We start from the raw sequence: 16,755 nt of genomic DNA on the forward strand, positions 1-16,755 counted from the left end.
GGCATAAAGCTCAAGCAATAAATGTCCATTTATCCAGATTTGTTTTAATGGTATGTAAATAGTATGTGTAACTTATAAATTTGTAGTTTATATTTTTTGCAGGTATATATAGTAGTAAATATTTTAGATTGTTATCCTTTTTTATTAGAGTCTTTCTAATAACATTTCATTGCTTTAATAGGGAAAGCATGACAAAAAGATCAAATATTATTACAATAACAATATTAATTATATGTAGTTGTGACAAATGATTGTTGGAGTTACGTTGATACTTTCATTATATTGTCATATGTTAATATCAAGTTTCTTCTTCTTGATCGAAGGGTGAATATTCCACCTGATCTTTATATAACTAAAATCTTTATGAAATACTGAGTTGTTCAATTTTGCAAATTTACACTATATCTAATCACTCATTATGCAAAGAAGTAATTTTATTAAGCTATTTGCTCATCAATAATCTTCTATTTCTTTAAAGTAAATCTCAGAAATAATTTTTGTTTTGTTTCCTTTCTCCATTTCAGATGAAATTCAGTGCTAAGATGTAAATTCTATTTTATGTTAATAAATTTTCTTTTCTTATTTCTCTCAATAATCTTTTCTAATGTAGTAGTAAAGTACTGTTTGAACTAAGGTTCCACGGTAAACATCTTTTCTATATCTATATTTATATTTACATTTACAAGTTACATGCTAGAAGTAAGGATGCATATGTATAATTTTTTTAAGACCTCACTTATATAATTACATCGAAAAGGAACCTAAAAACCACCAAAAAAAAAACTATATAAAGATTGGAAATGGTTTTCATTTTCCAAGGACACTTTATGGTAGCAATTTCTTTTATTTTTTAAAATAATGTGACATGAATAACTACCAACATGAAGTCTATCAAGTGCAAATTTTATAAAATAGTTAAGAAATAAACGTGCAACGCACGTTCCAGAAACTAGTAAAAATGAAAAGTATGAGGAAAATAATTTGGATAATTAATGAAGTTGGAGAACCAGAGAAGCTTGGATATTTTTTTTGAAGAAAAAAATATGGATCTCAATTTTTTTCAAAAAATAAAAATTTCTTTAAAAGAGTTTGAATGAGAATAAGATATGTGATTCATTCACACCCATTAAGAAGTTTTTTTAGTTAAAAAAATAAATGCACTCAAATATCTTAATGTCTGAATCATTCAAATTCAGACCTCCATTAAGTGCAAATAAATGAGCCCTTAGATATAAGTATATATTTCGTCATATACATGTTCAACTAGTCATATACATTGATAAAAACTGAATACATTATGTCTTACATCACTTCACATGTACACTTCATTATATTCATGAGCTCTTATTCAAACACACGTGTATATTTTATCAAATACATTCACACTTAATTAAATACATTAATAAAAATCAGATACATATAATATTAACCCAAAAATGTACCGGGTACATAAATAATGTGTCAGATACAAGCGTAAGTTATGTTTCCACAAACAATTTTTTTTGACAAAATATATTCATAATTTTTATCTTTATGCAAACTGTAGAGTATTCTTTGTTTCGTCAACACTGACATCAAAATCATAATCAATCCACTGTGGAAAATAATAGATAGTGCAATTTTTGTGTTGTTTTTATAAGACATAAACATTATCCTTAAGTTGGCGTCAACGAACAACTATGCCCTTCAACTTTCAATGTGCACAAGTAGAAACTTAAAATATTATAAAATGGAACAAGTAGACACAAGTGTCCTACATGACATAATACAAATAGGATGTCATGTAGGATACAAAATTGTCATGTAGTGTGCCATGTAGGACGAATATGTTCATTTGCTCAAAATTTCATATAAATTTAAGTGCCTACTTATGCACACCAAAATTAAAGGTCATAGTTATTAATTTAACGCCAAGTAAAAATTATGTTTATATATTATGCCATTTTATAATATAATAATAAAATACTAAGCCTCAAAGTAGGACTAAAAATGATCAACAAGGGTAATCCTTCAAAGGCATTGAAGAATCTAAAAGGCTCGTGTCTTTTGATGCTTCTATAATATATATCAATTTAATTAAATTGATCTTCAAAATACAATATATATATAATAAATTTATGCAACAAATTAGTGAAAGGAGAAAGAAAAATAATATTAATCTCTTTCTTCGTACTGAATATGCAATAATAAACACAAGGGAGAAGGATGGAGAATGCTGAATAAAATGTGGGAGAGAAAATTTAGAAGAAAATGTGAATTAATTTCTAGTGAATACAGAAATTATGAAGAGAATCGATGGAATAAAATCATTAAATTAATTTTAAAGAATAAAGTATCTTAATGTTATTAACTTCAAATATGATATGAAATTTTTAATTAATGAATATATATATATATATATAATTATTTCCCAATAATTATTTGAAAGTATAAGCAAAATAAGTACATATGGTATCAACATGTAATTTTTTCTTGAGAAAAAGATCTTTGAACAAAAAAAAGAGAAAAATTACTCAAGAAAAAAGAAAGTAAAAAATGCCATTAATTAAAAAAGGGAAAAGAAATTGAGATGAAAGATAAATAAAGGGCATAAATAAGAGAACTTTTGCAATTATTGAAAAATCCACAAACCCTAACTAAGATTTATATATATGCAAATGTAAATGAGAATAAGAAACATCAAAGAAAATTCAGCAAGTAAAGTCTTTCTCCTCCTTTTTTTATCTTTGTTTTTCTTTTTCCACTCATTTTTTCCTCATTCAATACACTTTTTGCTGTTCAAGAACAATGGAAAAGGTTCGCATTTGCTTCTATACATATATATGTATCTGTAGGTATGTAATTGTTCCTTTTTTTTTCTTCTGTTTTTTCAGGTAAAGGTTTGTTTTTTATTGTTGAATTTTTGTGTTTTTGTCTTCTTCTTTTTTTAATGTGAAATAGTATTTGATGAGTGATAAAATTGGTTTTGTTGTAATCTATGGAGGTTTTTTCGATATGAGATTTTATGGAAATTGATTAGTTTATGGACTATTTGATTGTCTTTATATCGTGTTTGTTGATGGATTTTGAGTAGAGCTGGAAAATCGCCTTAAGTTTTATTAACTAGCACCTATATATGTTCAATCAATCAACTATGCCTCAGTCCGAAACTAGTCGAATTTACTGTTAATGGTAGGATTTTTCTGTCTATTTTGTGGAATTCTGATGATTTCCACTTTTTTCCCAGTAATTTAGATCAAGTGGTGTGAGATTCGAAATCAATTAGTTGTTAATAGTAAATTAGTTTGTTTGATTTGTTGATTTTGGAGGTTTTTACCCTTTGTATTATATTGCATTGCTAGATACAATATTTGTTTTGATTCTTTTATGATTTTTTGCTCTCTTCTTTTGTATTGTATTGATATTTTGGCATATCTGGTTGCAGGGTGCTACTAAAGGAGTGTGATTTAGTGTTTGATTTTTGTTTTATTACTTGATTGTGGCTTAAGCTTTAGCTGATTCTGGAATTATGCCAGTTTTCGGGAACAAAGAGGTTTTAAATTTGATTTTTTATTTGCTGGTGAAAATAGGTTTAACTGTTGCTTTTTAAAAAAAAAAATATTACTCCATTTCATCATGTTTTTTCAGCCTGGAGCTCTTGCCCGGCAGTCTAGTAACTCTTCTTCTGTTCTTCCTTATAAGAAGATGTGGTGCTCTTTACTCTATCCGCGTGCACCTATCTATCCTGAACCCTCTTGTTCTAATGAAAATAAATCCAAGACCAAAGATTCCGGCTTCGGACAAAGATCGACCTTGAATTATTGTGATAGTACAGGTAAATCTGATACTCCCAGTAAGTCTGTTCTAGAGGTAAAAGAAGAAAGGCCTTTGGGTGTGAAAGTTGACTCTCAGCCTACCATGCGACCAATTTTCCCGGTATCTACGGAAATGAATCCTTATACTAGTTCCGGTCCTTCAAGAAATATTGAAGATCTTGTGAAACCAGAATTGGCCAAATGATAGCTGGCCAGGAAGCTATGGGTATAACAAAAGTTTCTCTTAAGAAAGAAGTCATTCTCAAACAAGGGGAAAACCATAGTGAACTTGAACTTCCTGCCCATTCAGGGCAAGTTGAACTGTCATTAGGCCCCAAAAAACTCATGTTTCTTCTTTGGATGATCCAGATACTAAGGAGAGTTGTCTGATGCGTGGAACTGTAAATCCTTCAATGCTTTTTCTTTCCTCGAATAAAAGAGAGGACATGTCCAAGGAAGGAAGTTGCAAGAGTGGATTGAATTACAATGATGCTGATGATATTGCACACACCGATAGATCCAATTGGGATCTGAATACCCCCATCAATTCATGGGAGGGTCTTGGTGATGTTGTTCCTGTTCATGATGATACAAGTCAAATCGATCTGTTAGGTAAGACATCTAGTTCACTAGACAGAAAGACACCTATTAGTTCTGCTTCTGTTATTGGTTCTGATGGTGATGGGAAGCAAGTTGTTGGAGCTAGTGAGCAGGAATTTAATATTCCTATTTCATCAATACATCCTAGGTTGCGACATAAATCTGCAGATGTGCTTCGTCTTAGTCTTGGTAGTATTTTACGAGGGTTTGATTCCTCAGCACTGCAGTCATTATCTAAAGTAGACTCCAGCAGGGTTAGTCTAAACTCGAGTTTGCTGAAAAATCTAGCATCAGATAGAAACATGAATTCCCCTACTTGTAAAACTGTTAAGTCAGACGTTGTTGTAGAAGCCTTGGTACAAGCTAATACTAGAATTGCGGTTCATATAGCTGGAACATTCGAGGCTAATGTTGTAAAATGTGAGGTTGTGAGGAAGAATTTGCAGTCTATTGAGTTATCAACTAAGGGCCCTATGGAATGTGAACCACTCCAGGGAATATCCATGACATCAGATGTGATTGCGCCCCAATCAGTTGGAAGGGTTTTGCAGCTTCAGAAGAGTCCTTCTTCTTCTTCTTCTTCTTTTTTTACACTGCCAATGCCTTTGACCCCTCAACAGGGATGCACTTCTAGATTGTCTACCTATTCAGATTTGTCTGTGAGTGGCGGGGACTTGTCTACTCCATCTGGGTACTCTGTTTATACTAATGAACCTAATAGAAGTAAAAATGCTCTAGATCAGGCAAATGATGATGTTGCTGCTCAAACTGCAAACATGGACCTCAAAGAACTAAATGTATGCAGGGATAAAATGGAGGCATCTGTTTCCGCGAGCATTAATATTGAAGATCACGCGGTATACAAAAATACAGAAGACACACATAATTTGGTTTCAAGTGGTAAGGGGTCGGCAAATGATGGGGAAAAGATAAGTATATCAGCTTGTACAGAAGAAGAATGTTATGGTTCTAATTATGAATCTGATGGTCATCAGGCTTTTGCTGGACATGTTGACACTGAGAGCGTGGGGTGTGTCAGAGAGGATGAGGAATACGAAGACGGTGAGGTCCGAGAACCAATGATGCAGTCAATTGTAGAAGACCCAGTTGCTGAGGGGATGGATTCAGAAAAGAATAAAAATGATTATAAAGACATTAATTTGGGAAGTCCATTATTAGATAAAGAGGAAACAAGCAGAGATGATGAGCAGAGGCCTATTGGTGTTATTTACCAAGGATCACTTGATCAATCAGGACTAGCAGATGTGCAAGAGGGATGTGAAAAGGATGTCTTATGTGTCGGACCATCTGCTGGGAGCAGAGGAGCTGTAAGGAATGTTGGTGAGGCTAATAATGAGTATATTGGAAGATCTAATATGTCAGCAAAAGCCCTTTCTTCTTTGCAAAATGCAGAAATACCTGTTAATACTAGCTGTAGTAAAGATTTTTCAAGCAAGAGTCGGATCATCAATTTACCCCGTGCATCCAATGTGACATCTTCTAGTAATTTCAGACCTGTAACGGGTAGGTCATTGTCTTCAAGAAGTGGAAGAGAGAGGTATTCTTATATGGAGGAGGAGAAATTCCATCTACGAAGGAATCGGTTAAGTTTTTTTTATTGCTTTGTTTGATTTTTAATTTTTTAATAATGCTGCTCAACTCTCGACTGTTTCTTACTGTGCTTTTTCTAGAGATGAAATCTATGATCATGGTTCTAAATTTGTGCGAGATAGGTCTCCAGATCGTTCATTCGGTAGCTCAAGGGGGAACTTCATGTGTGGAAGAGGGAGGGGCTCAGACCGATTTCATAGATCACGTAGGGATGGGAATTCTGGGCGTGATTTTGAAAGCTATGGAGGTGCAGCTGATTATTGCTTTAGGCGTAAACGTACAACTGCTGTTGGGGAATATGGAAATGAACGTAATGCCTATGACAGTAGACTAGATGGTGATGCCTCTGGTGGTAATAGGAAGAGCAAGCCATTATATGATTACTTGCTTTCATTTCGACATCCACCTGCACGTCGACTATCCCCCAATGGAAGAGAAGATGCTGCAACAATGGGCATTCAAATTCTTCGTAGAGCTCCCGGGAATATCAGCCCAGGCAGATGCACTGGTGAAGATGGCTCTGAGTATGTTGGTCCTCGGTATAGCGAGATGTTTGACAGAAACTTTCCAGCAAATATTAGTGATCCCTTTTACAATCACCGGCAATCTATGTATGATAGACCTGATGCTCATTTTGTTCAGGGCAATACACGGTTTACTGCGATACAGAGAAGCGATTTCCCTCGAACTCAGTCTAAATCTCCTGGTAGATCCAGTACTTGGTCGTCTCCTCGTAGGATATTGACGGGAGGATTGAATGGCCATCAAGATTCATCTCAGCACAGGTCTCCGATTATGCACAGGTAAGATAGAATGAGGTTTGGTCCACAAACTTCTTTTACTGATGAAGCAATAGTTCCTCAAAGGCGTGACTATCCATCTTATACTGCACGTCATCTGAATGATATGAGGGATGTGGATGCTATACAGGAGCACAGGCATCCCAGGTCTATTCCTAACAGAAGATGTCCACCTGATCAGGTATTTACTAGTACCAATAGGAGAGTTGAGATCTTAGATCATCGAGAAAAGGCTGATGGTGATGCGTACTTAGATGGGCCGATACACACTGATAGGTTTCATGAGCTTCACAGTGGTGAAAGTACTAACAAAAGAAGGAAGTATGGCGAGAGGCAAGGAGGACATAGGCAAATAAGAAATGCTGAAGAGCAAGATGGTGGTAATTTTAGACAGAGTAAACAACTTTGGCATGAAGACAAATTTGATGTCTCCAAATTGAAGAAAAGAAGCAAAAACATGTATGAATGCATTGTTTCCCATAGATTGAAGGTTTGATGAGCTATTAAGTCAAGAAGCGCTTTCAATCAGGAGATATTCCGTGTTTTAGTCACGTTCTGTCTTCCAAAATTATCATTCATCTAGATGAATTCAGAAGTCTCCTTCACTTCTATAATACGAAAGCATGCTGCTGTTACCCTTCTCTGTCTGCAAGGAACAGTGAGATATCTTCTTTTCTTCAATCTGGAGCCATCAAATTCTTCTTCATGCCAAAATTGTTCATTCGGTCTAAGATTACCATCTTCTTGCTCTTCGACATTTCTCATTTGCCTAAGTCAACCTTGCCTCTCGCCATACTTCCTTCTTTCATCACTACTTTCACCACTGTGAAGCTCAGGAAATCTACCTGTGTGTATTGGCTCATCAAAGTACACATCACCATCATCCCTCTTCTAATGATCTAAAATTTCTACTCTCGGCCTATTAGTTCTAGTAAATACGTGATCAAATGAACTTCCTCTGCTAGAAAGAGACCTTGTATGCCCATGCTCCAGTACAGAATTTACGTCCCTCATATCATTCAGACGATGAGCAGTATAAGATGGAGAGTCACGCCTTTGAGGAGCTATTGCTTCTTTAGTAAAAGAAGTTCGTGAAGACGACCTCATTCTATCTTTTCTGTACATAACAAGAGACTTGTGGTGAGATAAATCTTGACGACCATTCAATCCTTCCATCAATCTCCTCGGAGGAGGGGACCAAGTACGGGATCTAACAGGAGATTCCGGCCATATTTGAGGGAAACCACTTCTCTGCATCGCAGTAAACTTTGTTTTACCCTGACTGAAATGATGATCAGGTCCATCGTACATAGACTGTTGGTGACTATAAACAGGATTACTAATATCAACTGGAAATTCTCTATTAAACTTCCCACTATGCAACTACCAGTATACACAGAGCCATCTTCACCAGCGCATTTGGTTGGGCTAATATTCCTAGGATCACTATGAAGCATTTCAATGCCCATCATGGCAGCATCTTCTCTTACATTGGGGATAGTCGACGTGCAGGTGGATCCCGAAATGAATGCAAGGCGTCATTTAATGGATTCCTCCTCCTATTACTAGCAAAGGCACCACCATCTAGTCTAGCTACTATCATAGTCATTACGTTCATTTGTAGATTCCCAAGCAGCAGCTGTATGATTATGTCTAAAGCAATAATCAGTTATACCTCCATAGTTTTCAAAATCACACCCAGAAAACCAATCTCTACGTAATATGTGAAACCGGCCCCAGCCCCTCCCTCTTCCATGCATGAAGTTCCCCCTTAGCTACCAAATGAACGGTCCTGAAACCTATCTCACACAAATTTAGGACCATAACCGTAGATTCTTGCGGAAACCGATGCCTCCACTTTATCACTGGATACATTTAGTTCTTTAAGGTCAAAGTTTGCATTTTTAGTAGCAATATCAGAGTATTCAGATAAAGTAGACAAGTCCCCACCACTCATTTTTTACAACATTAGCCTCAAATGTTCCAGCTGAACAAACCGAAGTTCCAGCATTTGCTTGTACCAAGGTTTCCACAACTAGTTCTGACTCAACAGTTTTACATGTAGGGGATTCATGTTTCTTTCCAATACCCTATTTTTCAGCAAACTTGAATTTGGACCAAAACGATTGGGAGTCTACTTTAGCCAATGAGTTAAAACCTTAAAAAGTACTACCAAGACTAAGACAAAGCACATCCCTAAACTTGTGTCGTAGGGCAAGATGTATTGATGAGATGGGAAAATTAAATTCCTGCACACGAGCTCCAACAATTTGCTTCCCTTGTTTGGTAATGACATCCTCCGTGACAGAAACTTTTGTCGTATCTAAAACTTCCTGGTCAGATAATGATTGTTTCACTAGATCGCCAACATTTCTTGATGGCACGGAACTAGTATTTTTAAGATGGATAAGCTCATTGGTCTTGCATCATTTTCATTAAAAAAGAGCATTCAGGATGGATAGGTGCACAGAGATAGAACATAGAGGACAACCTCTTCTTAATAGGAAGAAAACACGAAGACTTACTAGACTGCCGTGCAAGAACTCCAGCAACAAACTTACAAGTAGGGGAATTGATGTTCTTATTTAATGCCAAATTTTTCATTAAACTCAAATTCGGGCCGACACTGTTGGAGTTTACTTTAGCCAATGGCTTCAGTACTTAGGAGTCAAACCCTCGTAAAGTACTACCAAGACTAAGACGAAGCACATTTGTAGACTTCTGTCACAGGGAAGGATGTATTGATGAGATGGGAAAATTAATTTTATGCTCAATAGCTCCAACAACTTGCTTTCTTTTACCACACTTAGAACCAATAACAGAAGCAAAACTAATACGTGGATTGCTGTCTAGTGAACTAAATGTCTTACGGAACAGATCAATTTGACATGCATCTTCAACAGGAACTACAACTTTTGTCTTGGATTCATTTTCATCTGAAAAATACTGTTCAGGACGGGTAGGTCAATGAGGATAGATGATAGAGTACCACCTCTTCTTAATAGGAAGAACATGCAAAGAGTTACTAGACTGCTGGGCAATAACTCCAGGCTTCAAATATGCTGTGAACCGAGTGGGACATGTAAGAGACTATGGACTAGAATTGGTGGAGACTAATTTAGTTGGGATTATTGGGCCGAGTAAAATGTTAGAGTGTTATTTGGGATCCCATCCCAATTAGCATTTGGTTAAAATGGCAAATGAGTTGGAAATAAGGGTTTACGTATATTATGAAACAAATTGTCAGATCCTCTCGTCTCTTTCTAGAGTCTAAGGTTCTCATCCCCATTCTTATCTCTATCTTTAGTTACTTGTTATTTCAGTATTTTGCATTGTTATTCAATAGTTGAACTATTGTCGTTGTAATTTGGCTATTTGTAATTATATAATACTTTAGTATTTCAGTAGAGAATTCAGGTTCACTACAAAATACATGATGAAATAGAGTAATATTAAAAAACAAAGCAAGTATTACATAGTTAGGCCAATTTTCAATAGCAAATAAGAAATCCGATTGAGAACTCTTCATTCCCGAAAACTTGCATGATTCCAGAATCAGCTAAAGTTAAAGCTTTTCTTTTCATCTCGAGACGATATCAATCATGTCATAAAAAACAACTGAAACCAAATATGACAAAATATAAGTACAATGCAAAAGAAGAGAAACATAACATTCATACTCATTTCAATCTCAGCTGCTCATTTAAAAGAAACAAATTTAGTCTCCCTTACTTTACTCGACTTCAACCTCTACAACTAGTTTGTTTTTCAGCTCCCATGAATTCATCCTTGACCTTAAGGATCAACAATCTAACCCCGAAAACTTTGCCTTAAGGAACTAGTAGTCTTCCCAAGTTGACTTCTCAGAACATAACATTCCATCTCCCAATGAGTATGAATGTTTTGTTTCTCTTCTTTTGTACTGAACTGATATTTTGGCTTATCTGGGTTCAGTTGTGTTCGAATTGATTGATATTGTCTCGAGATGAAAAAAAAAGCTTTAGATTTAGCTGATTCTGGAATCATGCTAATTTCTGGGAAGGAAGAGGTCTTAATCTGATTTCTTATTTGCTATTAAAAATTGGTCTAACTGTGTAATACTTTCTTTGTTTTTTAATATTACTCTATTTCATCATGTATTTGCAGCCTGGAGTTCTTTCCCGGCAATCTAGTAACTCTTTATCTTTTGTTCCTTTCAAGAAGAGGTTGTATCTTCATGCACCTATCCATTCTGAATGCTCTTGTTCTTATGAATATGAATCCAAGACCAAAGATGTTTTTTCTATTGAAGATGCAAGTCAAACTGATCTGTTACGTAAGACATCTAGTTCACTAGACATCAAAACACCTATTAGTTCTGCTTCTATTATTGGTTTTAACGGTGATAAAGAAAATCAAGTTGTTGGAGCTAGTGCGCAGGAATTTTATTTCCCATCTCATTAATACATCCCGCCCTATGACACAAAGTCCTTGGAAGTGCTTCGTCTTAGTCTTGGTAGTACTTTTCAAAGGCTTGACTCCTCAGTACTGCAACCATTGGCTAAAGTAGACACCAACATTGTTAGTCCAAGTGGAACATTTGAGGTTAATGTTGTAAAAACTGAGGTTGCGAGGTCTATTGAGTTTTCAACTGAAGAGCCAACCCAAGAAGTTAGCCTGGAAATATCCATGACATCATATGTGATTGCTCACCGTTCAGTTTGAAGGATTTTGCCTGTTCAGGAGAGTTCTTCTTCTTCTTCTACACTAACAATGCCTTTGGCCCCTCATAAAGGATGCACTTTCTAGATTGTCTGTGAGTGGTACAGAAGCTGATATTGCTGCTAACAATGCTCTAGATCAGGCAAATGCTAATACTGCTGCTGAAAATGCTAAACTTTGACCTCAAAGAACTAAATGTATCTAGTGATAAAGGGGAGGCATCTTTTTCTGTGAGCATTAATATGGAAGATCACACGGTATACAAAAAAACACAAGACATACATAATTTGGTTGCAAGTGGTGAGGGGTCAGCAAATGATGGGGAAAAGATAAGTATATTAGCTGGTGCAGAAGAAGAATGTTATGTTTATGCTTATGAATCTGATGGTTATCAGGATTTTGCAGGACATGTTGACACTGAGAGAGTGGGTTTGTCAGAGAGGATGGCATATACGAAGACGGTAAGATCTGAGAACTAAAGATGCAGTCAATTGCAGAAGACCCAATGGCTGCGGGGATGGATTCAGGAAAAAATAATGAATCTTCAAGTAAAAATGTTCATTCTTCTCTTTGGAAATAACATGACTAGTAACTTGCTTCATTAATGAAGTGTGAGTTATAGGATAAGGGGTGATGTAATTCTTGAATTAATAAGAGTTACGAATCTAAACCTTGTCCTATAAAAGGGAGGACTTGGGATCATCCAAAAACAACACAAACAGCACAAGAAAGGAGTTTCTTAGATAAAGAGTGTAGTTGTTGTGGAAAACAATACCAGACTCCATAGTGATCTTGTAAGAAACCGCTTAGGCAGTTGGTGGTGATAACACTTGATCCTACTACAAGAAGGTATGTATAATTCCGCATAAATCTCTGAGATTAAATCCTTCAAAAAGAGTAGGTGATTTTTCTTTTATTTATTGTTGTTTGATTTGTAATTTGTATTTGTAATGCTGCTTGACTTTTTATTACTGTGATTTTTGCAGAGATGAAGGTTTAGCTGATTATCGCTTCAGACATAAACGTAATGACTATAATAGTTGACTAGATGGTGCTGCCTTTGCTAGTAATAGGAGTAGGATTCTGTTAAATGATGACTCCCCTTCATTTAGTTATCCACCTTCACGTCGACAGTCCCCCAATTGAAGAGATGTTGCTGCCATGCTGCAGGGCATTCAAATGAATATAAGCCCAAGCTTTCGCACTGGTGAAGATGGCTCCGAGTATGTCGGTGTTCAGCATAGTGAGAAGCTTAATAGATTCTTTCCAGCTGTTTATAGTCATCAGCAATCTATGTACGATGGACCTGATCGTCATTTCGTTCAGGTTAATACAAAGTTTCCTTGATCAAGAGAAGTTATTTCCTCTAATGCAGTCTAAATCTCCAGTTAGATCCCGTACTTGTTCCTCTCGTCGGAGGGTATTGATGGAAGGATTCAATTTTTATAAAGATTCATCTTAGCTAAGGTCTCCAGTTATTTACAGGGAAGATAGAACGAGGTCTGAAGAATCAATAACTCCTCAAAGGCGTGACTGTCCATCTTATAGAGCTCGTCGTCTGAATGATATGAGGGATGTGAATACTGTAAAGTAGCACGTGCACACGAGGTCTCTTTTTAGCAGAGGAAGTCCAACTGATCATGCATTTACTAGAACCAATAGAAGAGTTCAGATTTTATATCATCAGGAGAGGGCTGATGGTAGATATCCTGAACCGCGCTATGAAAATGAGTAACATCGAAGAGCAATCAGGAGGTATTATAAGATAGAATGAACAACTTTTGTTGAAGATAATAAGATTTTGACTTGATAGTTTACTGAACCTGTAATATTAGCACTTGCCATGGGAAATATTGTTTTATAGACTAATGTATTGCTAAGATAAGATGAAATTAAGAACTAACAAGTAATATTTGTATATAATATGTTTGAAACATAACACCTCGCATTATTGCATGAACGAATTACATAGTTTAAACATATCTTTAGCATCTTGTATGATCAAACCTCTCAATAGATTTTCTTTAACAATAAGATTGAAAATCTAGCTAAATTATCCGCTATTGTGTTCAAACACCTAGGAATATATATAATTTCGACATGATTAAACATGCTTGAAAGCTTCAAAATATCTTCAAACATTACTTCTATGTCTCATCATATCAGCAAACATTTTTGGCATCAGATGAGATCTTTATTAACTTCTGTCCCGTGCTGATAGCATATTCAAGAGCTTTCCCAAAAGCAATTGCTTCAACCGTCAAGACTTTTTCAATATGTTGGATTGGGGATCCTTTTTCATGAAGAAGTTTTCCAAGGCTATTGAAAAGGCACAATACTGATACTTCCCCTTCTACCATCATTTTACATTTTTGCATCTGTAAACAATAAAATACCATCTTGCAAATTTGTTAGTTTAATCACATGATGATTTCTAGAGGAGCAAGAAGAAAGAATTTTTGTTAGTAAATCTTTATATTCCTGGCACTCAAAAATATTATCTTAGAATCTTTCCTGATTAACAAGTCTGTAGATTCAGGAAAAGATATGACGATCACATTGCACATTCACAAAAGAATCTATAATATTATTTTTTGCTAAGTTTAATTTATTGTTCAAATCTTTGCATAAATTAGCAATACTATTTACTATAAAATATATCTTTGAAATTCATAATCACGTGAAATGCACGTGTCATAAAACTAATCATCATATATCATATCATATTATATTATAAGTGGGAAGGTTCAAAGTACAAAAGTTGAATTACCATTTTATCCCTACAATAAATCAACATAGTATAAAACAATAAATAATAGATACCATCCTTTAAAAGTTAATTAATCATTTTAAAAGAAGATAAAAAAAGATTAACTTTTGTTCGTCATTCCTTTTACCCCATTTAATTCTCTTCCAAATGTTAGTCAATTTATTTAATTAATTATATCAGTTTCACCAACTGATGTGCGTGACCATCAAACTTCTCTCCAATAAGTATATTGATTCTCTTAATGTCCTGTCATGTACTAATTAATGTGACCCCTCAACTTCTTCGTTAACTATAAATGTAATTCATTAGTTTGCAAGATATGTAACAACGATAAAGGCATAAAGCTCAAACAATAATGTCCATTTATCCAGATTTGTTTTAATGGTATGTAAATAGTATGTATAACTTATAAATTTGTAGTTCATATTTTTTGCAGGTATATATAGTAGTAAATATTTTAGATTGTTATCCTTTTTTATTAGAGTCTTTCTAATAACATTTCATTGCTTTAATAGGGAAAGCATGACAAAAAGATCAAATATTATTACAATAACAATATTAATTATATGTAGTTGTGACAAAGGATTGTTGGAGTTACGTTGATACTTTCATTATATTGTCATATGTTAATATCAAGTTTCTTCTTCTTGATCGAATGGTGAATATTCCACCTGATCTTTTATATAACTAAAATCTTTATGAAATATTGAGTTGTTCAATTTTGCAAATTTACACTATATCTAATCACTCATTATGTAAAGAAGTAATTTTATTAAGCTATTTGCTCATCAATAATCTTCTATTCCTTTAAAGTAAATCTCAGAAATAATTTTTGTTTTGTTTCCTTTCTCCATTTCAGATGAAATTCAGTGCTAAGATGTAAATTCTATTTTATGTTAATAAATTTTCTTTTCTTATTTCTCTCAATAATCTTTTCTAATGTAGTAGTAAAGTACTGTTTGAACTAAGGTTCCACGGTAAACATCTTTTCTATATCTATATTTATATTTACATTTACAAGTTACATGCTAGAAGTAAGGATGCATATGTATAATTTTTTTAAGACCTCACTTATATAATTACATCGAAAAGGAACCCAAAATCCACCAAAAAAACTATATCAAAATTGGAAATGGTTTTCATTTTCCAAGGACACTTTATGGTAGCAATTTCTTTTATTTTTTAAAATAATGTGACATGAATAACTACCAACAGGAAGTCTATCAAGTACAAATTTTATAAAATAGTTAAGAAATAAACGTGCAACGCACGTTCCAGAAACTAGTAAAAATGAAAAGTATGAGGAAAATAATTTGGATAATTAATGAAGTTGGCGAACCAGAGAAGCTTGGATATTTTTTTTGAAGAAAAAAATATGGATCTCAATTTTTTTCAAAAAATAAAAGTTTCTTTAAAAGAGTTTGAATGATAATAAGATATGTGATTCATTCACACCCATTAAGATATTTTTTTAGTTAAAAAAAACAAATGCACTCAAATATCTTAATGTCTGAATCATTCAGATTCAGACCTCCATTAAGTGCAAACAAATGAGCCCTTAGGTATAAGTATATATTTCGTCATATACATGTTCAACTAGTCATATACATTGATAAAAACTGAATACATTATGTCTTACATCACTTCACATGTACACTTCATTATATTCATGAGCTCTTATTCAAACGCACGTGTATATTTTATCAAATACATTCACACTTAATTAAATACATTAATAAAAATCAGATACATATAATACTAACCCAAAAATGTACCAGGTACATAAATAATGTGTCAGATACAAGCGTAAGTTATGTTTCCACAAACAATTTTTTTTGACAAAATATATTCATAATTTTTATCTTTATGCAAACTGTAGAATATTCTTTGTTTCGTCAACACTGACATCAAAATCATAATCAATCCACTGTGGAAAATAATAGATAGTGCAATTTTTGTGTTGTTTTTATAAGACATAATACATAAACATGATCCTTAAGTTGGCGTCAACGAACAACTATACCCTTCAACTTTCAATGTGCACAAGTAGAAACTTAAAATATTATAAAACGGAACAAGTAGACACAAGTGTCCTACATGACATAATACACATAGGATGTCATGTAGGATACAAAATTGTCATGTAATGTTCCATGTAGAACGAATATGTTCATTTGCTTAATTTAATACAAATTTAAGTGTCACCTTATGCACACCCAAAATTAAAGGTCAGAGTTATTAATTTAACACCGAATAAGAGTTATATTTATGTATTATGCAATTTTATAATATAATAATAAAATACTAAGCCTCAAAGTAGGACTAAAAATGACCAACAAGGGTAATCCTTCAAAGGCATTGAAGAATCTAAAAGGCTCGTGTCTTTTGATGCTTCTATAATATTCATCAATCTAATTAAATTGATCTTCAAAATACAATACATACATACATACATACATATATATATATATATATATAT

The 16,755-nt window shown here is 34.0% G+C and overlaps 2 pseudogenes; one reads left to right on the plus strand and one right to left on the minus strand.

Moving 5' to 3' along the window:
• Window positions 1-3,508: 3,508 nt before the first annotated feature.
• LOC107016418 lies at window positions 3,509-7,306 on the plus strand (annotated as a pseudogene).
• A 78-nt stretch (window positions 7,307-7,384) lies between these two features.
• LOC107016419 lies at window positions 7,385-8,762 on the minus strand (annotated as a pseudogene).
• Window positions 8,763-16,755: the final 7,993 nt, after the last annotated feature.

The sequence above is a fragment of the Solanum pennellii genome, chromosome 4, assembly GCF_001406875.1.
Source record: "Solanum pennellii chromosome 4, SPENNV200".
Taxonomy (NCBI): Eukaryota; Viridiplantae; Streptophyta; class Magnoliopsida; order Solanales; family Solanaceae; genus Solanum; species Solanum pennellii.